This window comes from Nomascus leucogenys, chromosome 15 (genome assembly GCF_006542625.1).
Source record: "Nomascus leucogenys isolate Asia chromosome 15, Asia_NLE_v1, whole genome shotgun sequence".
In the NCBI taxonomy this organism is placed as follows: Eukaryota; Metazoa; Chordata; class Mammalia; order Primates; family Hylobatidae; genus Nomascus; species Nomascus leucogenys.
The window spans coordinates 52,491,058-52,515,585 of NC_044395.1; the positions used below are offsets into that span (position 1 = coordinate 52,491,058).

Below are 24,528 nucleotides of genomic sequence, written 5' to 3' on the forward strand. Positions count from 1 at the left end.
GGCAGATTCAATCTTTCAAAATAAGATATACATGAGAGATCAAATAATCAAAGAGGTCCCTGATTATGAAAGTCTAGGGCCTCTTTGACATGTACTGTGTGGGACTGCTATTGTCAAGTTTATGGTGAAGAAAGAGAGAAAATGGAAAGGAGAGAGATCCTTCACTAAACATTTGTTAAGCATCTATCATGACAGAAACCTTTATTCCACAATAAAGATCCAGAGCTGAATCAATGAATACAAATTATTTTCCACCCTGCTAGAGAGATTAATGAGGTAAATATTCAACAAATATTGTGTTTCTTTATGTAGCAATTGATAATGATAGAAGCGTGATAATGAGGTTCTTTAGAATCACAGTGGAATTTCCGGATCTTACAACCTCTGAGGTAAGGGGAGTCTGCTCTTTTCCATTGTCAGGTGGAAATAACAACTCATGGAGAGGTTTTTTTATCAGAGGACATAGAGATCACATTTTATGTCACCTCTCCAGAGCTTTCTTGGATGATGTAGCTTTTCTGGTTAAACCTATAACATAGGAACAAAACATGTGCTGGTAGTGGTCAGTACATTTCAAAGGTGAATGCCTGAACCATGCCACCTGAATAGGCTTTGTGGCCCAACGATACCATCTATCACCTGAGGTTCATGGAAAAGTATCGTTCACTGAAGTTTTTTGTTTTTGTTGTCTTGAAAGGAGAGCTCTTTTGAATGACAGTTTGCTAAATTCAATATTGCAAAATAGCTCTCAAATCGACTTTATTTTTATATGCATGAATCCCAAAATAGAATGTTGACAATTTCTTGCTTAGTTCTTTGTGAGTAGAATACATTCTAAAAATCATTTTGTGAAACACATTTTTCTACTAATCAAAGCACATGCCTCAACTTCAGAAAATTTCTCCTATGTTTCTGATGTGGTAAGTAGACCTGCTTATGGAGGATTTACAGTAGTTGCTGGGAAAAATATATTAAGATATAAAAAATTGTCTCTATGTACTTAGTTGCCTTTTGGGCCTCTATTTCATGCAAAAGAAATGCTTAAGGGATTGGTTAATTAATATATCTTTGAGGCTTAACTTTTCAGAGCATTTCTTCTGAAGTAGGAGGCCAGCATCACACTGGAGACTCTGAACAGCAATTTACTACAGAGCTGGATTGAATGTAAGCAGGATTCGTACTGTACCCTGAGCACAGGAGCTTACATACAAAACTCAGTGAGAGGACTACATTTAAAGTGTCTTTATCTGCAAATGAGGCCTTATACCTTGATTCCAGGATCCAGCTGTAGAGGATCCAGGGTTAATGGAGGATAAAAAGTAATATTGTCTTATGACTCCAAGCACAGCATAGACAAAGCTTTGACTTGGCTTTTGCTTTATAGAGAGAATATGTGACCTTATACCAAGATCTGATAACCCAAGGCAGTATGAAATTATCAATATGAAAGAGGAGTAGTTTATTTCATGCCTATTGCAAAGTGCATTACAGATGCTTTATACATTTTAACCATTTTTAATACTCACAACAACTCTATGAAGTATTATTATGCCCTTTTGCAAATGTTGAAACAGACTCAGAAAATAGTATCTTACCAATGAAACATATAATAAGAAGCAGAGGAGAGTACTATTGAGGATTGACTTTTAAACTCACTTTTTTTCATAAAGAAAGTACCCAGCATAGTCCATGACCCATAGTCATGTCTCTCTGCAAATATTAGGGGTTTTTTTTTCAATATTTTCCTTCTTCTTTGCTCTGCTTCCACTCTTTTATTTTTTGTAACAAATTGCCTTTTATAAAAGAGCATAGACTTTAGACCTTTCGAATCATAATCCTTCCCCTCTCCTTAAGTAGAATAAATTGTTTTCTCCTCTTCACTAAACTAACGTGTGGGGTGTGTGTGTGTGTGTGTGTGTGTTATATGTTTGGTCTGTCTCTTCCATGAGTACCATGAGATTATAAAAAACCTTCAAGGGCAATTTAATTTGCTACCTCAAATTAAATGTAATTTGCTGCCTCATTTTAAGCAATACATTGAAGCACTGCTTTAGTGAAAAGAACATTAGTTTATTCAGGTTATAAACACTTTTTAAGCCTCTAATATGGGCTGAAAATGAGTCAACACCTCCCAAAACACAGCCCTACAACTTTTTTTCTTTTGTTTGCCCTAGGAGCATGGAAGTTCAAAAGTAAGTGTCTGGTGTGCAGTAGATTGAGAGTTGTGAACTCATAGGCCGCTTGACCTCATGCAAAATTTAGGAGCAAAAATCTTGGTGAAGACAGGCATCAGTGGTCATTAGTTGACTGATCAGTCTCCAACTTTATGGGACATTGACATGTCCTCTCCCCAGGTCTTCTCTGAAAGCACTGAGTGCTTAATGAGAAAATCTGGGTTCAGGAATTATTATTATTATTTTATTTTATTTTGAGATGAAGTCTAGCTCTGTCACCAGGCTGGAGTGCAGTGACGTGATCTTGGCTCACTGTAACCTCTGCCTCCTGGATTCAAGAAATTTTCCTGCTCCAGCCTCCTGAGTAGCTGGGATTACAGGCATGCACCATCACACCCAGCTAAATTTGTATTTTTAGTAGAGATGGAGTTTCACTGTGTTGGCCAGGCTGGTCTCAAACTCCCGACCTCAGGTGATCTGCCTGCCTCAGCCTTCCAAAGTGCTGGAATTACAGGCGTGAGCCACCGCACCCAGCCCAGAATCATTTTTTACCACTGATTAGCTGTTTTAATTTGGGAAAGCCAAGTGACCACTAAGTTTCTATAGCTTAACTTGGAAAATGGGGCTGATAAGTCCTACTCTATCTCTATCTCTCAGCATTATTCAAAGATAAAATTTGAAAAATTATACATATTATCTTTAAAAATTAGCAAGGAAAGGCTGGGTGCAGTGGCTCACGCCGGCAATCCCAGCACTTTGGGAGGCTGAGGCCGGCGGATCACAAGGTCAGGAGATAGAGACCATCCTGGCTGATACGGTGAAACCCTGTCTCTACTAAAAATACAAAAAATTAGCCAGGCGTGATGGTGGGCGCCTGTAGTCCCAGCTACTCAGGAGGCTGAGGCAGGAGAATGGCATGAACCCTGGAGGTGGAACTTGCAGTGAGCCAAGATCATGCCACTGCACTCCAGCCTGGGTTAGAGAGCGAGACTCTGTCTCAAAAAAAAAAAAAAAAATTAGCAAGGAAAAAAAGTGAGAGTAAACAAATATGAGTTGTAACATTTATTGTTGTTATCTGTAACAGTGACTTTTAAAAAGGAGGAGAAAATATTGTCCATAATATTGGCTACTGTATAATGTGGACCCATTGCTTAAGTGACCTATATATTCATTTTTGACGTATTCATTAGTTCTGCTATAAACATAGAGTACCTGCTATATAGCAGATAACCAGGGATAGGTATTATGAACAAGATGAGAACATAATAATTCTGGAAGGAAAATATTCTAACCCCATTTTATAGAAGAGACAACTGAGACTCAAAGGGGTTAAATAACTTATATAACATTATAGCTGTGAATCCTTTCCATCTATAAAACTTCTTTGGTTAATGAAAACCCAATAAAGTGAGGACTGTGCCTGTTTTGTTCACCGTATATATCCAGCATGTCACCTATTGCCAGGTAAAGAGAAGGTGTTCAATAAATATTTTTAAATAAATAAATGTGTGAATAAATGAATGAGTAAACGAATGAATGAATGAATGAGCAAGAGTCTGGGTGGAATAGAGGAAAGACAAAAGAAATTAGAGTAGTGTTGTAGCTTACAATCCACTGATTTTATGTGCATGTCTATATACATATTCTCCAACTGACCACTAAAACCACATAATTAGTGACTGAATGTGAGGATATAGTTATTCGAAAGAATACGCACATGATATAAGTTTACACACTGTGCTTTTAAACTCAGCTCAAAAATTATACATTGGCACCTGTGTAGCATGACTATGTTAGCCTCTTTCTTACATGCCTGTAGTTCTATTTTGAGGGTTGCCATAATACAAATTTGCTGAGGGGTGCAAACTGCTAAGTTACTCTAAGCCACCCAGTCTGGATTCTTTGATTAATTTTTAATGAAGGAAACCTATTTTATCTTTATAACCCAAATGGTTTAAGGCTCAGTGTCTGTCATCCAGTCTCTTTACATACTCTATGGCAGAACTGTCGTGTGAGTCTGTCTAGACCACTACTTAATTTATCTGGGCTTTTTCCTCCCTTTATTTTTGATGTAGAGATACTACTACAACCTTTCTCAGAGTCATTGTGAAGAACAACTTTAAAAGAATGAGTGCTAAATTACTACCGGTGTATCCCCTTTAATATAATTCAACCACTATATTTTTAAAAATTTTGTCCTGGGGCTAAAAGAAATAAATGGGGTAGACAAGATTAGCAGCTTTCTTGAGTGATTCAGTGCCTACCATTTTTCCATTTGGGTCTGCTCAGTTTATCTATTTTTAGGTTGCATACTGGTATGTAAATACCTTTTAACATAGTGAAATACCGAGACAAGGGACAAGGTTTTATGGTTGATAAATGGGGGATGGAATGTCAAATGATCCTTATAGACATTAGGCACACTTGAGAATTATCTACTTTTTGGGGGAGTAAAAATGAATATCCACCTCACCAAAAGACTGGCAAATTCTTCCCTTTGCCTTTGGATGAATTGAAGTTGAAATTAGTTCAGGCATCAAGCCAATTCTCTTCCTAGTACCCTCCTTCCAGCCACACCTCCAAATAATCAGCTAATGCAAAGTATGCTGCCTACATCTTCCACACAAAGAAAATAAATGTTCCAGTACAAAGTCAGTAGGAGGCATTTCATATCAGAGGAATTTTTCTTTCATTTCATTGCATTTGTATTTGTTCAGAAACACACTCATACTTTTCAAGAAAGGGTCTCTTAGCTTCTAAGTTGGGCCTCATTATAGGTAACTAATAAGATGTTTTAAGCCAAATATAAAAAGATTCATATACTCTTTCTAAATATCTTTTTAAGAAATGAAATTCTTAGAGGTTTGTTCTGTTTTGTGAAGCTTGATACATGTGCTTGTTTGAGCGAGGTAAAAAGTAGGTAAAAATGGGGCACATCAAAAAATAAAGATGCTTTTTTTCTGTATAACTTCTTTAAGATTGCCTGCTTTAATTCTAACCATGGCTATTAAGCAAACACAACCCTTATTTACTGTACAAATTCAGTCTTTTTAAATGTGATTTTTATGTGTGTGTATGAATATATTACTTATATGAATATATGATATATATTTGTATATATGACATATATGAAATTCATATATATATGAATCCAGTTGTAATGAACTAAAACCCTCATCTGCATATGGTCTCATCCACCCCTACTTTGCCATGGTGGTTAAAATCTTTTGGACTCATCCTAGGATGAGAGAGCAATATGTCCTCAGGCAGATGTACTACCATCCAATATTAAGTGCTGTGAAATAGCAGTATTTGGGTAATAAGGTTTTATCTCTAAAATGCTGTGTTGTGCTTTGCTACCAGAGATTTGTGCCCTGACCTTCTGAAGAAGCTGTCGTTTTCAACTCAGCTTTAATTTTTTTTTCTGAGATTGTCACTTTTGCCATCTGGTAGATGTTTCTTCTGGGAGAGAAGGAGCTGCATGCACAAAAACTTCGAAGGAAACATTATTATATAATTTGCTTGAGGTCGAAGCCAATACTCTGGAGGTTGGTCTATCATTTATTGTAATGTGGCAGATATTAGAGGACTTATAAACACGTTTTGCTTTTGAAGTGTATTCACAAAGGATTGAAAGTGGCAGAATGTGGCAAGTCATATTTATGCCTCAATGAGAATTATTAACCTGCCTAAAGTAACAATGATAGACCAACATTTTTTGTGAGTTCTGCTTACCCTTGGACTTCAGTGTCAGAAGATACTTTAGGGAATCAAAGGAGTGACTGGAAAATATCTTTTTGGTGGCAGAATCATAAAAATGAATTTTATTTCTACCACAAATTAGAAGAAAATAAGTACCTCATCTTCCTACTTCTGCTGCTAAAAGGATGAGTAAAGAACCAAAGAAATTGTTTATACTCGAGTTAAGTACCTTCTAAAAGAAATATATACCTCTCTGCTGCACTTTAATTCAGTTTATTTACTTTACTTTCAGATGTAGAAATACATTAGAATTATGTTGAGAATTGAGAAGTTTTATATTGTGTTCTTAAATCTTTTGTCAAATATGAACTCGTTAGAGAAAAATGATTTAGGCTATACTTCACTCTAGTAGATGAGAGAAGGCTCTAAGAGAAATATGAATTAGATTTCATGGTTTATTTTCTCTTAAAGTCTGATCAGATTTTACCTGTGATTAGGGAATTAAGGGGAAACCATGGAGGCAAATTGTTTTCTCAGGCTTCCATTTGGCAAACTGTTACTCTAGTACACATTTGATGCAGCAGTAGGCTGAACAAATTTTTTCTTCTTCGAATGGTGAACTGCTTGATCTTTTGTAGTTGATAGAAGCATGAATAAACATAAATAAGCATGGATTTAAATATATTAATTAGAGGAGTTACTCAGCTGGGTGGTGGTGGCTCATGCTTGTAATCCCAGCCCTTTTGGAGGCTGACGCAGGTGGATCACCTGCGGTCAGGAGTTCAAGACCAGCCTGGCCAACATGGTGAAACCCCATCTCTACTAAAAATACAAAAAGTTAGCTGAGCGTGGTGGCATGTGCCTGTAGTCTCAGCTACTTGGGAAGCTGAGGCAGGAGAATTGCTTGAACCTGGGAGACAGAGGTCACAGTGAGCCGAGATCACACCATTGCACTCCAGCCTGGGCAACAAGAGCGAGACTCTGTCTAATAAATAAATAAATAAATAAATAAATAAATAAAGCCTGTAAAATGCTTACCATAATAATATTAATACAAATAAAGTTTGCATTAATTTATTTATTCAACAAATACTTATTGCATATTTATTATATGCCAGCCATGGTTAAAGGTGCCCATAAATTACATTAACATAGTTTTTTCCTCAATGAATACAATTTTTATAATATAACTGATACATGTGGCAGCAGAAATAAGTTCAATGTACTCTGGGCGTAACTGAACCCAACTGGTTATCTGAACCCAACCAGTGAGTCACACAAGCCTCACGGAGCAGATGATGCTTAAACCACGTTTAGATACATGAGGAAAGAAGGCATGGAAATGGAAATGGAATGATTGTCTTTGGGAAACTATAAGTAGGAGTTGGGAGGAGGAATGAAGGGAGATGAGAAAAGCCCAGACTTAAGCTGAAAGACCCAAGTAGAAAACCAAGTCTCCCACTTAGTTCCTTTTCATTCATTTTAAATTAATTTATTCATCTAACTATAATGAGGGAGCACCTATGATACGTGCAGAATTTTCGGAATGACTAGGATAAATCAGAGACAACCAGAGGGTTAGGCTAAAAACTAAAGCAGGCTAGAAAATAAGGCAAATACACATATACTCCGAACACAAAGCCAAAGATAAATTGCTTTAGGAGAAGTATAACCCACTGTGCTCTGGGACCTTAGAAGTGGGAGCAGTTGCTCTCATTTGTAAGGATTGGGGTGGTGTGAGATCCAATGAGACTTCTTGGAGCAAATGATAATTAATCCAAGCCCTAAAGGAAGAATTGAATAAGAGGTGAGGGAAAGTATGAGAGCAAAGTTGCAAGGCTTATCAGGACCATATATTTACAAAGTAAAGTGAATAGTGGGGTTTGATTAGGTGATGCTTAAGTGGAAAACCACAGTGAGAAATGGGCATTGGAAAGCAAAGTGCAGCATAATAACAAAGTGCCATAAATATTATGTCTAATAAATTTAGACTTTATTCCCTAAGCAGTAGGGAGCCAATGCAGGTTTCACTTGTCCCTCTAACATTCATTTGACACTTAAAATATACTGACATTTAATGTCATTTTATGTTTATGTATCCTGCTTCCTCACAAAATGGTAAATTCTGTGGTGTTAGGACTTTAGCTTTACTTGTCATACACATGTGATATGGTTTGGCTGTGTCCCCACTCAAATCTCATCTTTAACTGTAGATAACATAATCCCCACATGTCATGGGAGGAACCTAGTTGGAGGTAATTGAGTCATGGGGGCAGGTTTCTCCCATGTCGTTCTCCTGATAGTTAATAAGTCTACAGGAACTGATGGTTTTATAAAAGGGCAGTTTCCCTGCACATGCTCTCGTGCCTGCCGCCATGTAAGACCTTCACCTTCGACCATGATCGTGAGGCCTCCCCAGCCATATGGAATGGTGAGTCCATTAAATCTCTTTCCTTCATAAATTACCCAGTCTCAGGTATGTCTTTATTAGCCACGTGAGAATGGACTAATAAAACATGGAAAGTATTTTGATTGAGCAGGACAGGGATATCCTTTTTATTGAGTACCTTTTATGTGCTAAACAATATCGAATGCTTTTACATTTGAAAACATCATTCTTCACAAGAGTTTAACAATCACTGTTTTAAAATGAGGAATTTAAGAGAAGTTAAGAAGCTAGCCCAAGGTCACACACTTAATAAATAAAATCCAGAATCATCTTACCTCCCAAAAGGCCCCACTTGCCAGTGCTATTGCACTGGGGATTAAGTTTCCAACACATGAATTTGGAGGACGTATTGAGCTCATAGCAGGAATCAAATTCCAGTCTGTCAGCTCTAAAACTTATACACTTTTCACTGTATTACCATTTCTTATTGATTGAGTCACTCATTTCTTAAACACATATTTCTTGAATGTTTATTATGTGTCTGGTGCTGTTCTAGAAATTGAGAATACAGTTAGCGGTGAGCATGACAGAAAGGTTCCTGTCTTCTGGAGCTTATACTCTAGTGAGGTACTCATACAATATATAAATAAGCAGTTAACAAAATAAGGGTAGATGGTGATAAAGGACATGAAGAAAATAATAGGGTGATAAGATAGGAAGTGACCAAACATGGTAATGAGAAGAGTAGTTTGTTGCTATCAGGGCAGGCTCCTTTGAAGTGGTAACACTTGAGCTGGGATCTGAAGAATAAGGACGTAAAAATGCTAGAGGTAGATATAAGAGCGAATACAAAGTCTCCAAGGCAGAAATAAACTTGAAATGTTGGAGGACCATAAAACGGGACATGATAATTGCAGTCTAGTGAGGGAGAAGAAGAAGGATACAAGAAGTCAAAGAGGAGACAGGTGTTTGTGACAAATTTTTTTGTCCCCTACAAAACTAAAGGATTTGGATATTAACCGAAATGCTCAGAGTTGCAAAGAAAGCAAATATACTCCTAAGGTGAATGGAGTGCACTCAATCCAGCTTTTGCCTACCTCCACCTCCCCTCTCCCAACATATACCTGTGATGGAGCATTGAACTCACTTGCTTCCAGAAAATATTTCTTTTTCCTGGGTCGAGATTTTATGGGCAGCACTCTGAAGTTAGAATTGTTTGAATACCAATGAATAGATCTTGAGCCCCATGACAACGATGGGCTGAGGGGAGTTTGGATTATTGGGTCAAAAAAGTGCTAATCTTAACATAGTGTTGGCATTTACACATGATGTCTTTTAGTAAGGAGATAGACTCTACAAATAAAGTTGCATAAAACAAAAAGTTAGGTCTTTGAAATCCTTACCATTGCCAATGGGCTTTGCATTTATCAAATGGAATATAAAACTATAGACTCAGCATAGCTTTAAGAAGCCTGTAACTAATAGCATACTTGGTACAAGAATGTGAAGTCAGCCCAGGTGAAGTGGCCCACTCCTGTAATTCCAGTATTTTGGGAAGCTGAGGTGGCTGAATGGCTTGAGCTCAGGAGTTTGAGACTAGGCTGGGCAACATGGCAAAACCCTGTCTCTACAAAAAATGAAAAAAAAAAAAAATAGCCAGGCTTGGTGGTTTGTGCCTGTACTCCCAACTACTTGGGAAGCTGACATGAAAGAAGTTTTAGTGAGCAGAGATCGTGCCACCGCACTCCAGCCTGTTCAAATTAAAAAAAAAAAGAATGTGAAGTCATACTAGGCATGAGGGAGTAGGAAACTTGGGTGCATGCTTTTAAAATCTCTGTGCAGTTGCGGAAAAACACATCATATTGAAAAATCTTTTCTCTTTAGGAGTTGGTTGCTTATAGCGTGTTCTGAGGTGGTGAATAGTATTATTAATTTGATAAGCATTCAACTATGATATATTCACCTCCATCCTCCCCTCCTCAAGCACTCTGCTGCCTCAGCTCCTTGAGTTCACTTTCAAATTAAGAAAAATGGATGATAGTCAAGGGTGATTTTCAAGAAATTATAATGCTGGCTAATACTATCTAGAGCCCTTGGTGTAAATAAGCTTACTAACATTTACTGAGCCCTTCCAGTGTATCAAGTTTAATGTTTTATCAGAATTATGTAATAAAATATTTACGAAAACAGTTCTTAAACATTTTGGTCTCAGGATCTTTTTTACACTTAAAGTTCATGAAGAGCTCCTATAGTTTTTGTGTATTCTGTCTACAATATTTACCATATTAGAAATTAAAACTGAAATTTTTTAAAAGTAATAATGTATTTATAAATAACAATAAATCCATTAGATATTAACGTAACTTTTAAAAATTAAAACTAGTTTTATTTTTTAAAGCCAAAAAGAGTAGTAAGTAGAAGGGCATTGTTTTACATTTTCCAAATCCTTTTAATGTCTGGCTTAATTTAATATAGCTGGATTCTCATATCTTTATAGGCCATTTTTTTCACTCTTCTGTGAATGGAGAAAGGCAGAATGTTTTCATAGACTTTTCAGATAACTGCGGATATTCTTTGATACCACATTAAAACTTAACAAATGGTCGTTCTTTAAAGTTTAGCTGCAGGGTGGAATCTGAGACTGTATCATTTAATTTTTTTTACCATTACATTAAAATTCATTCATCTGTCTTGCACTTTAAATGAACCTTTTGCTCATGTATTTTTGTGTAATATGTATTGGTTAATTGAAAATTATTGATTTATTGATTCACTGAGCTATGCAGATTCTCCACATGTTGACATACTTCACTATATAATATCAAAACATTGTATTTGTCAATATTATCACCCATCCTATCAGAAAAAAATGTTTAAGTCAGAAAGCTTGTCAGCTCATTGGTGGTGAATACAAAGTTTCCAAATTCTAATGTTTGCTTGAAAATTCAAATTTTACTATTGACCACAAATATTGGCAATTATTTTCCTTAAAACAACAATCTCACTTTATTAGTTTTCAGGAATGTTTTTGTGGAATACCCGAAACTGAATAACGAGTTTGTATGTCGGTCATTCTTTTAAGTAAAACTGATGTTCAGTAAAGATGTGGTTAGTTTAGCTTGCAACTGAAATAATTGCACAGTATTTGTATGTTCCTATAGAAAACCATGTGCAATATACAATGGAAGTGTTTTATGTATATATCTCACTGCATCACATAGAAAATTATAAAGTTATGGACTCAAAGGTCAATATTTAAGAAAATTAATAATTTTCTTAATAATAAAATTTTTAATGCCTCATCAAAGACATTCTTAAGTAAAATTAATTTTTTGTGTGAGTGTATAGAAGTGAAGAACTCTATGCTTACTAGCATACTTTGGCACCACTACCTTGATTTGTAATAAGGCACCAACAGTTTTATCTGCCATTTCTTTTGTACCATCAGCACGCAGGTGAACACAGTGAAAAGACAAATAACATATTATTATTTGATCTTGAAGATATTTTGAGTACTACTGGTTTATAACCAATCCAAAAGGTATTATTATTCCTTTTGCTCTGGTGAAGAAGCTATAGTTCAGAAAACTTAAGAGAATTGTTCAGGGTCACAAGCCAAGAAATAGTAAAGCTAGAATCTGAACACAGCAGAAATGATTACAGAGCTTGTTTTCTTTATCCATTCCAAGGGAGTAGCACCTAATAGATGACAGCAAGTGTCCATTCGCATCCTCTTGCCTAGTCAAGGTTGGTAAAGGAAAGGGTAAGTGTTAAAGTCTTGTTAAGTCAGAGGTACAGTTGGTTAATCGCATGTTACCATTTTAAAGGAAAGTTATTTTAAAGGAATACAAATTTATGGCTGTAGCAAATGAGATCCTACAGTGTTGCCAAGAAATACTAGAAGAAATAATAAGTGCACACCGCCAGAAAAAAATCTCTAGTTATCTGCCTTAAAAAAAAAATTCTCATGGTTCAGTAAAGAGTAAAAACAGAGTAAAGAGTAAAAAGATATTGTTTTATTCAACATTTAGAAGTTTTTAAAGATTTGGAATAGAAAAAAAAAACAGCAGGAACATCTAAACTGATTTGAGAGAAAGTGAGAAAATAATACTTGTAGAATGAAAAGTGATAGTCATAAAAGTGGTAAAAGAAGGAAAAGTAAAAAAAAGAAAAAAAAAAGGCCGGACGCGGTGGCTCATGCCTGTAGTCCCAGCACTTGGGGAGGCCGAGGCGGGTGGATCACGGGGTAAGGAGATCGAGACCATCCTGGCTAACACGGCGAAACCCCGTTTCTACTAAAAATACAAAAATTAGCTGGGCGTGGTGGCAGGTGCCTGAGGGGAGGCTGAGGCAGGAGAGTGGCGTGAATCTGGGAAGCGGAGCTTGCAGTGAGCCAAGACCGCACCACCGCACTCCAGCCTGGGCAACAGAGTGAGACTCTGTCTCAAAAAGGGAAAAGAGGAAAAAAAAAATGTAGTTAAAAAAAAATGTCATTCTCAGATGCTTGGAATTTCTGATATCCTGGTCAATAGAAAATCAGGAAATAGAGGCAGTGGAAATAGAAATAAAAGGATGAAAACTAGAGTTACTCAAGTGATGGAATCAATAAAACTTGGTAAGCGGTGGATGAGAGGACCCAGGGAGAGAGGAGCCAATGGGAAATGGGAAATATTGTGCTGTACTCATGCTGTTCCCCATGTATATGGCACATCTCCCTAACTAGACTGTAAGCTCCTTGAGAACAAGAACTGTACATCTTTGGTTTGCGGAATTTGACACAATGTTGAACAGATAGCAGGTTCTCAAAGAAACAAATGCAGAATTAATTAGGTGATTCACAGTTTAGCCCTCCTACGTTAAAACTTCAAGTAAACCCCTTCACCTGACCCTTCCTTATTTGCTCAATCATACAAATATTTTGGATTATTCTTCAGTTTAGTTTAACTCATCAAACATTTACTGAGCATTTGCTGTCAATGGGCATTAGATTGAGAGAGAGAAATACAATTGCAAATACAGTGGGGCCCCTGCCTTCCAGATGCTGAGAATCTAGAGAAAGAGAGACACAGTGTGAATAGTGGTCCACTCATGTTATGAAGTTTTACGGAAGCCCAGAAGGAAGGGCCATCACATCTGCCTGAAGCAGTTGGAGAAAATATCAGAGAGCAGTTGAGGTGGAGTTTGATATTTGAACAGAAATTCAACAGCAAAGAAGAGAAGAATTGCAGAATAGGAAATAATTCAGTTCAATTCAGTTTATACAAGGATTTATTCAGTTCTGTTCATATACAGATACTATGCAATCCTGGCATGGAAAATGAATAACTAAGTTTTGATATTTTGCATTGATTCTCACAATAGAATAGGGAAAATAAACATATAAACAAGTACAAAACAATGTGCTGTGTGCAGTAATGAATTGTGAATCAGAGAATTATATAGAGGAGGAAAATGAAGGGGAAAGTGAGGAGTTACTCTGAGTCAAGCACTTTTCTTGATGTGTTCCTCGGGATATATAAAGCTACACAGAAGAAAGTACAAGCTAGTTCACTGAATGGTGAGCAGTTTACAAAATGGCAACCCTCAGGCTGTATCTCTGGCTTGCAGATGTGTTTGCTCTTCACAGTGTTGGCCTGTGGGGCAGTCATGACGATGTGCTTCACAGACTGCCAACAACAGGGAGCATAATTCACCTGGAACCCAGCTGCTAAGCTCTAAAATCTGAAATCTATTCTTGAGTTTGCCTCAATGGCTCCTCTGAGCCAGTGACCTAGTGCTGCAGGGCTACTCAGGTGGGGCCTTTTCTGGGAGAAAAGGGGCTTCTCTGATGGACTCAGAGAAAAGCAATGAAGGATACTTCCAACCTATCTTCCTTCTTTCTGTCCTCCTCGTTGCGATCAGACTTGCATGGTGATCTAATGGTTCTTCTAGCCTTTTCTGGATGCTTCCCCATTTTCCCTCACAAGCATTTCCCCTAATAAAATTTTTAGATTTAATCCTGTCTTGACATCTGCTTCTCAGATGACTTGGACTAGTACAGCCTAATATATATTTATAGATATAAATTCATTAATTTTCTCACATTTAAAAATTGATATTTTACTTAAGGAAATTTGATTCCTGACTTCTCTGGGGTGTGGTGAGGGTAAGACAATCATCCAGTAAGAGGACCCCATTTCAGAGAGGCAATAACCCATAAAAGCTGAATGGCAGGTTATCCCTTTAGATGAGATACATTCTCAACCCGCACTTCTGTTTTGTTTCCATTACGAAGATCAGTTGTCATTTACTCACATTCTTGCTCTGTTGTTTTACCTCTCCTGGGATTACTTCACCCTACTATATGTGTTTTCTGCCTTCATAGGCATTGGAGTTTGAGATTTGTTGTTTTGAGCACATCCTTGCATGAGAAGGAAGGAGTGAAGTGAGTCAGGTGTGGAAGCCAGAAAACCAATGAGGAGAACTAAAGATGTTCTAAACTAGAGAGTGATGGTAGAAGTTGAGAGGAGCTGGATGGATTTGAGGGGTATTTCAGGGGTAGAATCCATAAGATTTGAGTTTTAATAAAGTGTAGGGACCGATGGGGAGGCAGGAGTCAAGGATGACTACCAGATTTCTTGCTGTGGTAATAAGAATTGATGAGCATTCTTGTTTCTTTCTTATTTTCAATACACAAACCAATCTAAACAGACATCTCTGCTTTAATTCTTTTTAGAACACAAGCAGAGATGTCATTAGAAGTAGAAGATTTGATGGGACTACAAAAGAGGGACTCACTCCATTATTACCAGCTTACACTGGAAAAATGATCAACAAATTAAGAAACTATGTTGGGAGCTAATGAGAAGTACATATTTGCTGCCAGTGGCATTTTGGATACATACTGTTAGAGGACAGAAGACTGATGTTACTTAGAAATTTTGTAGTTGGAGTATCATTGACAACATCTTAAATCAGATCTTAAGAATTAACAGCTTAAATATTATATTTGATCCCATATTGCTCTCCTTGCTTTCTGACTCAATCCACCCAGCCTATTCTAAATTCAGCATTCTAAACGCACAATGCCCTTGAATTAATCATGGTAAAGCATCACATTTGTCATATCGCTCCTTACTCAGATAACCTAGTTTCTCCAGGAAAGCCCATAATCCTAGGTCTGTCACTCAGAAAACTTTCTCATATACCCTTACAGTTGTGAGGACCAAAGTAGATAACTTTGCTTAGAACTTTTTCCTGATATTCCTGCAATAACCCACCCTATTTTCTGGCCAGCATCTTGACTTCCTTAAGTAGGCAACTGTAAGGTCTAACACAGTATCTGATATATAGAAAGCACTAAATGAGTGTTACCTATTATTTTTTTCTGATGATGTCAGTATATTTTTTTCTTTCTCTCCATTAACGCCAACATATTTCTCAAACTGAAAAAGGTCCAAGCCTAAGTCTTGATTTACATCTCCCAAACTGCTTTCCTCATCCTCACCACAGTCTTCTCATCTCATACACAGCATCCCTGTCCAGCTATGTGTCGCGCCATCTTTGATTCTTCTCTTTTCCACCCTTTCACGTTCCAGCCATCAGTAAGTCCTGTCATTTCTACCTTCAAATTATGCCTCAAATATTGCCATCCCCATTGCTATCAGCCTAGTTCAGATGCCATCAATTTCTGAACTGGACTACAGCAACTTGCCTCTCTGTTCTCCCCTTCAGCACTCAATTTAGTTTCTTGAACAAGTCAAGCTCTCTCTTTTCCTTAGGCCTTAGCACATCTTGTTCCTCTACCTAGAATACTTAACTGCCATACTACCTCACATCATACTCCTCTTCTCATCTTTTCATTGTTCTCTCCTTCTACCCTAGGTCTTTCCTCAGTTTCACTGAAAAATGCTAGCCATTTTTTCTGTCTTTACTATCTTTTTCGTTTTTTAAATCTCCTTCTATCTTACTGGGAAACTTCAGTGTCAGCTATAAAGTACCCTGACTTGATCATCACTTCAATACACTCTTATAACTTGACCTTTACTATACTCACATGACTAACACTGAGTGCCGTTTTATCTCCAAAATATTGAACCCTGAAATCTGCCAACATCCACAGCCTGCTGCTCCCTCTTCCTTCCCCTGCTCTCCATAAATTTATATTTTCACCTTATCGTATCTCCATCTTTTCACCCTCTTCTGTTCTTCCAGTCTATGAGTATCTTCCTTGCGTCTCATATTTTCCTATCTTTTCTAACATATTACAAACCATATCTTTTTCCCCAAGCCTCAGCCCTAAAGCAACCAAATCATCCCTTTCACTGTTCAAGATTACTAAGCTCTGTGGGAGAAAATCCCATAACACGCTGATGGCATCCCACCATGGTGCTGCTTAGCAGACTCCAGCTGATCCTTAAGTGTCTCTCTCTTGCCTCAAAGCTGCAGTTCCAATCACTTACAGCTTTACTTAAGTTTTCAACTTCATTCTAGACCTTTCCCTCTGATGTCCTGACTTCTAAATATATGGAGTAAAGACATCTAATCAGTTAAGACTTCCTTCAGCCTCCTTCTCCTCTACCTTAAAATGACCTTTAATTTCTTCCACCTTAAAATAATACTATAACTTACCATAGGAACTCAGTTACTCTTATCTCAGAAAGCAAAGTGTTCCTACCCCTACCCATGGCTGAGTTATGCTATGTCAAAAGTGAACTTAGTTTTTCTAATGTTACACATGTTGTACAAGTGTAATGTGTGTGTGTGTGCATGTGTATACATGCATATGTGCTCATTGCAAGATATATTTATGAGGAAAAATTAAAGATGGAGTGCTCAAAATGACAAAAGAAAAAGATCTACAATACTGATAGTCAGTGAGAACCACTATTAATAAATTAATGAGCATACTTCCAAACTTTTGTAATGCATGCATATTGTAAAGTGAGGTCAAAGTTTAAATCCTAAATTGTCTCCTACTTTATCTACAACTATTTTGTAAAGATCTTTTCATGTCAGCATATAAACTTATACAATACTGTTTTATTGTGGTGATACTACATGCAATTAAGTAGTACCTATGGTGGGACTCAAAGAGTCCGAACTCTGGGCCCCATTCTCACTTCTCCTTCAAGATTATGTTTTTTTTGTGTGTTCCCTTCTCTCCTGTACCTTCAGTCTCCCTTTCCCAGGGGTATCTTTCCTTTAGACTAAAGACATGCTTGAGTCCCCTCCCTGCCATCCTCCAAAATCTTTCCTCAGCTTTGTCTCCTTGTCTTTCGATACTGCCACATATCTCCCCTAAGGGTAAAACTCTCTCTCTCTCTCTCTCTCACACACACACACTCACACACACACACACTCTCTCTCTCTCACACACACACACCCCCAAAGCTAAAACTCTCTTTCTCTCACACACACACACTCACTCACACACACACACACAGATAATAATCTACTTCCACTGTGTTTACTTTTCTTTGCTTCTCAGGAGTTCTTTTGTCTACAATAATCTGGCATTGTCTCTTGGTCTATTTATTAAACTGCTTCCTCTCTACCATCCCCCATCTTGTTAAAGCATTTTTATGTAAACATTTACCAATCCCCAAATGAAGTATTCTCCTGATGGCTTTTCTACCCAGCAGCTTCCAGAAAAATACAATTTAATAGAACAAACTATGGGGCATCCTAAATGCAATTCCTGGAGATTGCATAATTGTGAAAAGGGCATTTCTTATTCCTGGACTAAGCACTTTGTTCCAGGACACAAACATTATTAGATAGCATTTAAAAACCAAACAAAAAATTTGAGGAAAAAAATCTCTATTTAGCAATGGTAGTTAGAAATGTCTGCATTATTTTCTCACCTTTACGTCCTAGTAATAGACCTGGGGCTGTTCATCTTTAGATATTGTAACATGAGACAGAAAGTGGACGTGAGAAAGACTTTGAATAATTTTAACAAGTAATGTGTATGAAAAAGACACCTTTTTATTTTCTGTGCCACTCCAGATTTACTGTTCAATGTAAAATGACTTCCGGGACAATTTGGAAGATTATTTGCCAACCAACAGACCTTTCTATCAAGTGACATTTTTTCTTCCGGCATGTAGCCTAAATAGTTCTTTATTTTAACTTCTTATTACCTGTTTTAATCTTTTTTGATATCTTTATTCTACCTGCTTATATTGTTCGCTATCCTATTATCTTCATGGCCAATGTTCAAGTGGTAGACTGGTAATTTTCAATCAGAGTGCATATCAGAAATTTACAGATTGGGGCTGAGGTATATTATATTTGAAAACAACATATATATTGTTTTGTAGTATAAACTATATTAAATTAAAATAAACAAATGTCTTTGCTGGAGCAAATATGCAGAAGGTAAACTTGAATATTGATGATGGTTGGCAAGTAGCAAAAGGAACAGATAGGTGTTCCTGGGTTAAGGGAAGCATGTAGGAATCTTGGGGTTAGTGAGAGGAATATACCATTTCAATATTTATCAAATAGAACATGGGTATTAAAATGTTAAAAGAACATTGTTTGAGTCTTTTTTATCTAGCTGTTTTTTATCTAAGGTTTCAATACTATAACCTAATCTTTCCCCCAAATTTAGTATTTCTAGCTAAGTTTTGTTTTAACGAAGAAAAGGAGGTTAAAATGAGTTAATCCATACTTGTTGGATCAATAAATAAGGCATGAATTAAAGAATGCATTGTTTTACATCTATTCTCCCTTACTTTCCCCAAACTCGTAAGGACCCTTTAAACAGTGCTATGCTTCAAACCAAAGGAATTGAACTAACATTGCTTATCATCACCCATGTGCTGTGCTCAGCACTCTGCTGGTGCCTGTGTCATTTGAATTCATCTCATTATCTCCATTTGACAGATGATGAAACTAGACTCAAAGTCTAGTTTCAAAATTTATCCAGTGCTGCACAGATATCAATGGCAGAGCCAGCGTGCAAACCCAGGTTAAAACGACCCAGATCTATGTTTTTCCACTAAACCATACCACTTTATTAGAAATGTTTTGAAATATTTTCACGATACTGATAGAAGTTTAAATCTTTTCCAAAAATCCAATGAAGTGGTTCCTTATAACTAAAATTTTTATTACTTCCCTACCATTGAGTTAGTTTTAGAACTCAGAAGAGACAGTGTGATATAATGGAAAGAAAATAGTAATTGGAATCTGACAAATCTGCTTTTAAATCTGAATTCACTATTTACTTGCTTTACGCCATTAAGTAAGTTACTTCACTCCTCTCAGCCTCAGTTTTTGTTTGTTTGTTTGCTTGTTGTTTGTTTTTCATTCTAATATATAAAAAGAGAATAATACAGTCTACCACATAGGAAATTGTAAGAAACATAGATGAGTGTTTAGCATAGAATAAGCATGCAATAAATGTTAGTTCCCTTAATAATACTTTTAGTATTTTACTAGGGGCTTTATAACTTTTTAAAATCCCCTTCTTAGGTAGTTTAAATTATTTAAGCAATTTTACTATTATTAATTAAAGTTAATAATTTTCTTGTTAAAATTAAGTCATTTTAAATGTCTTCAGTGGCAATCATACTGTAATTAAAATGTCACTTTTTTCTCACATTTATATAATCAACATTTTCCATTTTTATTAACAGCACTAAAATTTTATTTTATTTTTTATTTTTAACTTTTAGATTCTGGGGGTTCATGTGCACATTTATTTAAAAGTTATATCGCGTGGTGCTGAGGTTTGGAGTACAATTGAACCTATCACCTAAAAAGTGAACATAGTACCAGATAGGTAGTTTTTTCACCTTCTTCCTCTTCCCTCCCTCTTCCCTCTTGTATTTCCCAGTATCTATTGTCCCCATCTTTATGTTCATGTGTGCCCAATGTTTGGCTCTCATTTATAAGTGAGAATATGCAGTGTTTGGTTTTCTGTTTCTGCATTATTTTGGATAATGGCTTCCAGCTGCATCCATATTGCTGCAAAGGATATGATTTTATTCTTTTTTTATGGCTATGTAGTATGCCGTGGTATATATGTACCACATTTTCTTTCAGTCCACCATTGATGGGCACCTGGGTTAATTCCATATCTTTAATATTGAAAAGCACTACAATTTTAATGACTCCAAACTATCCCCACATTCAGATAAATGTACCACAATATTTTAACCATTTCTCCATTATATGGATGTCAATTTTCAGTTGTGTTTTTTTAACATTAGAAAAATAATGCAACAAGCCTTGAACACAAATCTTTTCATGTTTCTCTGATTATTTCTTTAGGATAAAATTCTAGAATCAAATGATCAGGTCAAACAGTATTTTAAAGTAGAAAAATTCTAAAAATCAAAAAAATTCCTTGTCAGTAGAACATTATATATAAATGAATGTGATTATAATATTACTACTTATTTTCCTCTTTTTTATTATATGAAACCCCATTTTGAGAGAAATTTTCATTTGTGAAATAAACTTTTAATAAAAGTGGGGCTTTCCTAGAGACATTATATTTATAATATTTGTAAAATGTCTTTCCTTTTTATGGATTCTCTCTCTGAGAGGAGATGGTGTGCAGTACATGAAACAAGAAGTGTCATTTGGCTAGAAAATGGGTTTCTGCTCATGGGGAAGAGTCAGCAAATGAACAATTAGGAGAAAGAATGGTCCATGTCAGTGACATTCATCTGTCATGGAATCTGCCCAACTGCAAGGACACAGCAGCCCACCCAGAACACTTTACAGGGTCTGCCCTTACCAGCATGGCATCTCAAAGTTCCCATTGACTGCATCAGGGATCAACACTCGGTTAATTAGTCACAATTTTCAGGATCTAAGAGTGTCAACCAGAGGTCTGCCTGTTCACATGGAGAGATTGCTGCTCAGAGAAGAGAGGAGCTGAGATCTGTCCCTGCAGCTGGCAGGCTCTGGGACAATTGTCAGGGGATTGAAGTGATTCAGCCATAGAGAGCAGCAGGCAGCAATTTCACTGACACTTTTGCATCTGTCCCTCTCTCTACTAAATGCTGCTGGCTGGTAGCAAAGACTTAAAAGGGAAGGCTGGAAGAGAACAATAAAGGGAGGTGAAAGCTCTTTAAATCATTTCCTTAGCTGAATTCAGATAAATCTCTTGTAAAAAACCGTGATGACTGGCCAGACCCAGCTGGTAGACTAGTTTTAACTGAAACACAAAAGCTTTCAGGGACACCTTGGGACCAGAAACACAGGGCAAGTTACATTCTGTCTCTACCTACCTAATTTCCATTGTGAATTTCCTAAATATATTCATTTTTTTCCTCAGAGTGGGTCTGGGGACAGGGGAATGTATATTAGAAAATGCCAGAGCCACAGTTTTCTCCATATTGTAGTCAATTCAAAAGAAAAACAGTGGTTAAATGTTTCTAGGTTGTTATCAAAGCTATTATTTCAAAGATATATTGATTCACAGACTAAGTTTCAAGAATTTGACAGTGATCTACTTCCCCCATTAAATGTCCCTAAAACATCCTCTTTTCTCTGTTGGCAAGAGCAGACTTCCTATATCTAGCCAGAGTCCCAAAAGAATCCTTTAAAATCATCCAGTTTAACCTCTCAATAAATGCCTGGGTCCCTCATGCCCAGGGACTAGCCAAATACCTCCTGAGTGAAGGATCCTCTATCCTTTACAGAGTAGTGCATCTCCAATCTGAACAGTTGTATCTTATTAGTCAGCCTTTAGCTGCACCACAGTTTGAATGCCTGAGCTTTCTACTTTTTTATTCTTGTAATGACATAGAGCAAAATGGCTTCTACTTCCATGTTGTATTCCTTAACACATTGTAGATTTCTATTGTGTCCTTTTTGAGTCTTCCCGTTAGAGCACAAACATTCTCAGTAGGCTTGTTTTTCTGTTAATTCATTCATCAAGTATTTATCGTCAATACTATGTGCTAGACAAGGCTCCAAAAAAACAAAGATGAATACTACACAGTTCCTACCTTCTGCAAGCCCAGTTTAAAGGAAGGACAGACTCAGAAACAAACAACTACAAAATAACACAATGCATAACATAAGTAAGCATAAAAACCTGCAAAAACACAGAAATGTGATCTATCTAGAGAAGGGTTGCATGATAATTTAGTATTAACTCGAGCAGGTACCGACTGAGACACATCTTCAAAAATGGGAAGAATTGAAAGAGTCAATGAGGAGATGTGAAGTTTCTGGTAGAGAAAACAGCATAAATAAACACCAAGAGATGAATTATAGTGAGGTCTGTGCAATAAAGAGCCTGCAGTTCACTTCAGTGTTCCTGAGGGGTAAAGTGTGAAGCTAGAAATAAAGTTGACAAGGTTAAGAGATCACGAATATCTTTCTCACATGACAAAGTTTTGAGTACCCTCTCCAAACATGTCGACAGTATCAGGAGAAAGCATTTGGGTATCACCCAATCTCTGCTTGCCTCCTTCCCTACTCTCATTAATCAAGACATTATTATCCCTCAGATCCTAACTACAGTGAGGCCAATACACCCTAGTTGATGTACTTAGAGCTTGACCCAAATTACATTGAAAATACTCATCCTCCCATTTTTTCTTTCCCAAACCTCCAGATCTTAAAGAACTGCCTCCATAAGTCCCCTAAACACTATCTCCATGGCTATATACTTGGCAATGCAGTTGAGGTTATACAGTATGTGAAATATACTGATCACTAGATGCCAGAGTATTATTGCTTTTTTTTTTGCTATGTTTTGAATATCCATGAAGGCAGAAACCATCTGGCCTTAACCTCTGCATTCTTAGTTTAGAGTCAGTTGCATAGGAAATGCTCAACCAATACTAACACAGCCATATGGTGTAAGTATTTAAAATCCAAAATGGTTTCTCATACACTCTGCTCTTATAAATTTCATGATTAAGGTACATCTATCCAATTCTTCTTGCTTCCTGTGTTCCAACTTTATTGTCTGTTCCTTGGGTGTGGCATACCCTTTCTCACCTAAGGGCTTTTACGCAAGTTCTTCCCTCTATGTCAAAATGTTCTTCTCTATGTCCCCAAGTCACTGTGTTTGGTTCTCTTACCCACTCCTACACTCTGCATTTTCCCTTCATGTGCCTTATAAACTGCATATTTACTCCTGTAGCTCCAGGGCTTAGTCTAGTGCCAGGTACAGAGGTGGTGTTTAATAAATATTAAATAAGTTCATGATTATATGACTGCTAATAAGTAATAACTCTGTTCAGTGAACACTGGACTTTTTCAAAGAGCAAACAGAATTAGAGAAAACATCAGAAGTATAAAGACATGGGACTTTAGTTGCCATAGCTGAATTATTCATTTCACCCTTTCAACATTTGTAATAAATATACAATTGTAAAAACAACCCTCTGGAAATCAGTTTCACTAATTTAGTCAATAAGAATTGCTAAACATTACCTTGACATTTGCAGTGGTATAGGTATTAAGTTATAGCTGATCTTATCTTGACATTGAACCTTTCTGACTAATCAAGTGCCCTAATTAATTTATCTGAAATAACTACTGAGTTCGTAGTCCTCATCTCTTTTTACCCAAGAGTGGAAATTAATCAAGTGATCATAAATTTAGTAAGCTAAATTTGTTGTAAGAATATGTAGAGAAATTTAATATCCAGTGTCAAGGGACTGGTTAAATAAGTAATATGTGACCTTGATGAAACATGACTAGCCATTTAAGACGAATAATTATAAAGACTGCCTAGCTATACAGAAAGGGCTTAAAATATAATGTGATTTGGAAAAAATTACAACACAATTATGAAAACATATGTAGCTGTGGAGATGGGAGATGGGGAGTAAAGGAGACTATAGAAATAAGAAATAAATAATATGGTGTGTGGATTTGGGGGGACTTTTAATTATGCCTTACATACAAATTTTAGAAAGATGTATATATATATGTATGTATATATATATATATATATATCCTTTAGATATATTTCTATCCTTTAGATATATATATATATCTTTAGAAATATATATATATCCTTTAGATATATATGTATCCATATATATATATCTTTAGAAAGAGATATATGTATATATATATATGTATATATACACACATACACACACAGACACTGGATATCAGTTACTATAATCTACAGGAGTAAGTGTAAAGGCTTTATTAGAACACAAACTACTCAGATTTACATGCTGCCGCACTATTGCATGCCTTTTCTATTGCTATTGCAAATTAAAGACTGTTTATTGTTCAAAAGTATCTCTCGTGTATTATGATTCTAGAAGGGGGACTTGTCTTCTG

General features: G+C 36.5%; 1 protein-coding gene across 20 annotated transcripts in view; it reads left to right on the forward strand.

Annotated features, from left to right (window-relative positions):
• Window positions 1-24,528, forward strand: part of DLG2 (discs large MAGUK scaffold protein 2) — a 2,190,999-nt gene that overhangs the window by 1,511,572 nt on the left and 654,899 nt on the right. The gene's annotated exons all lie outside the window — the stretch shown is intronic.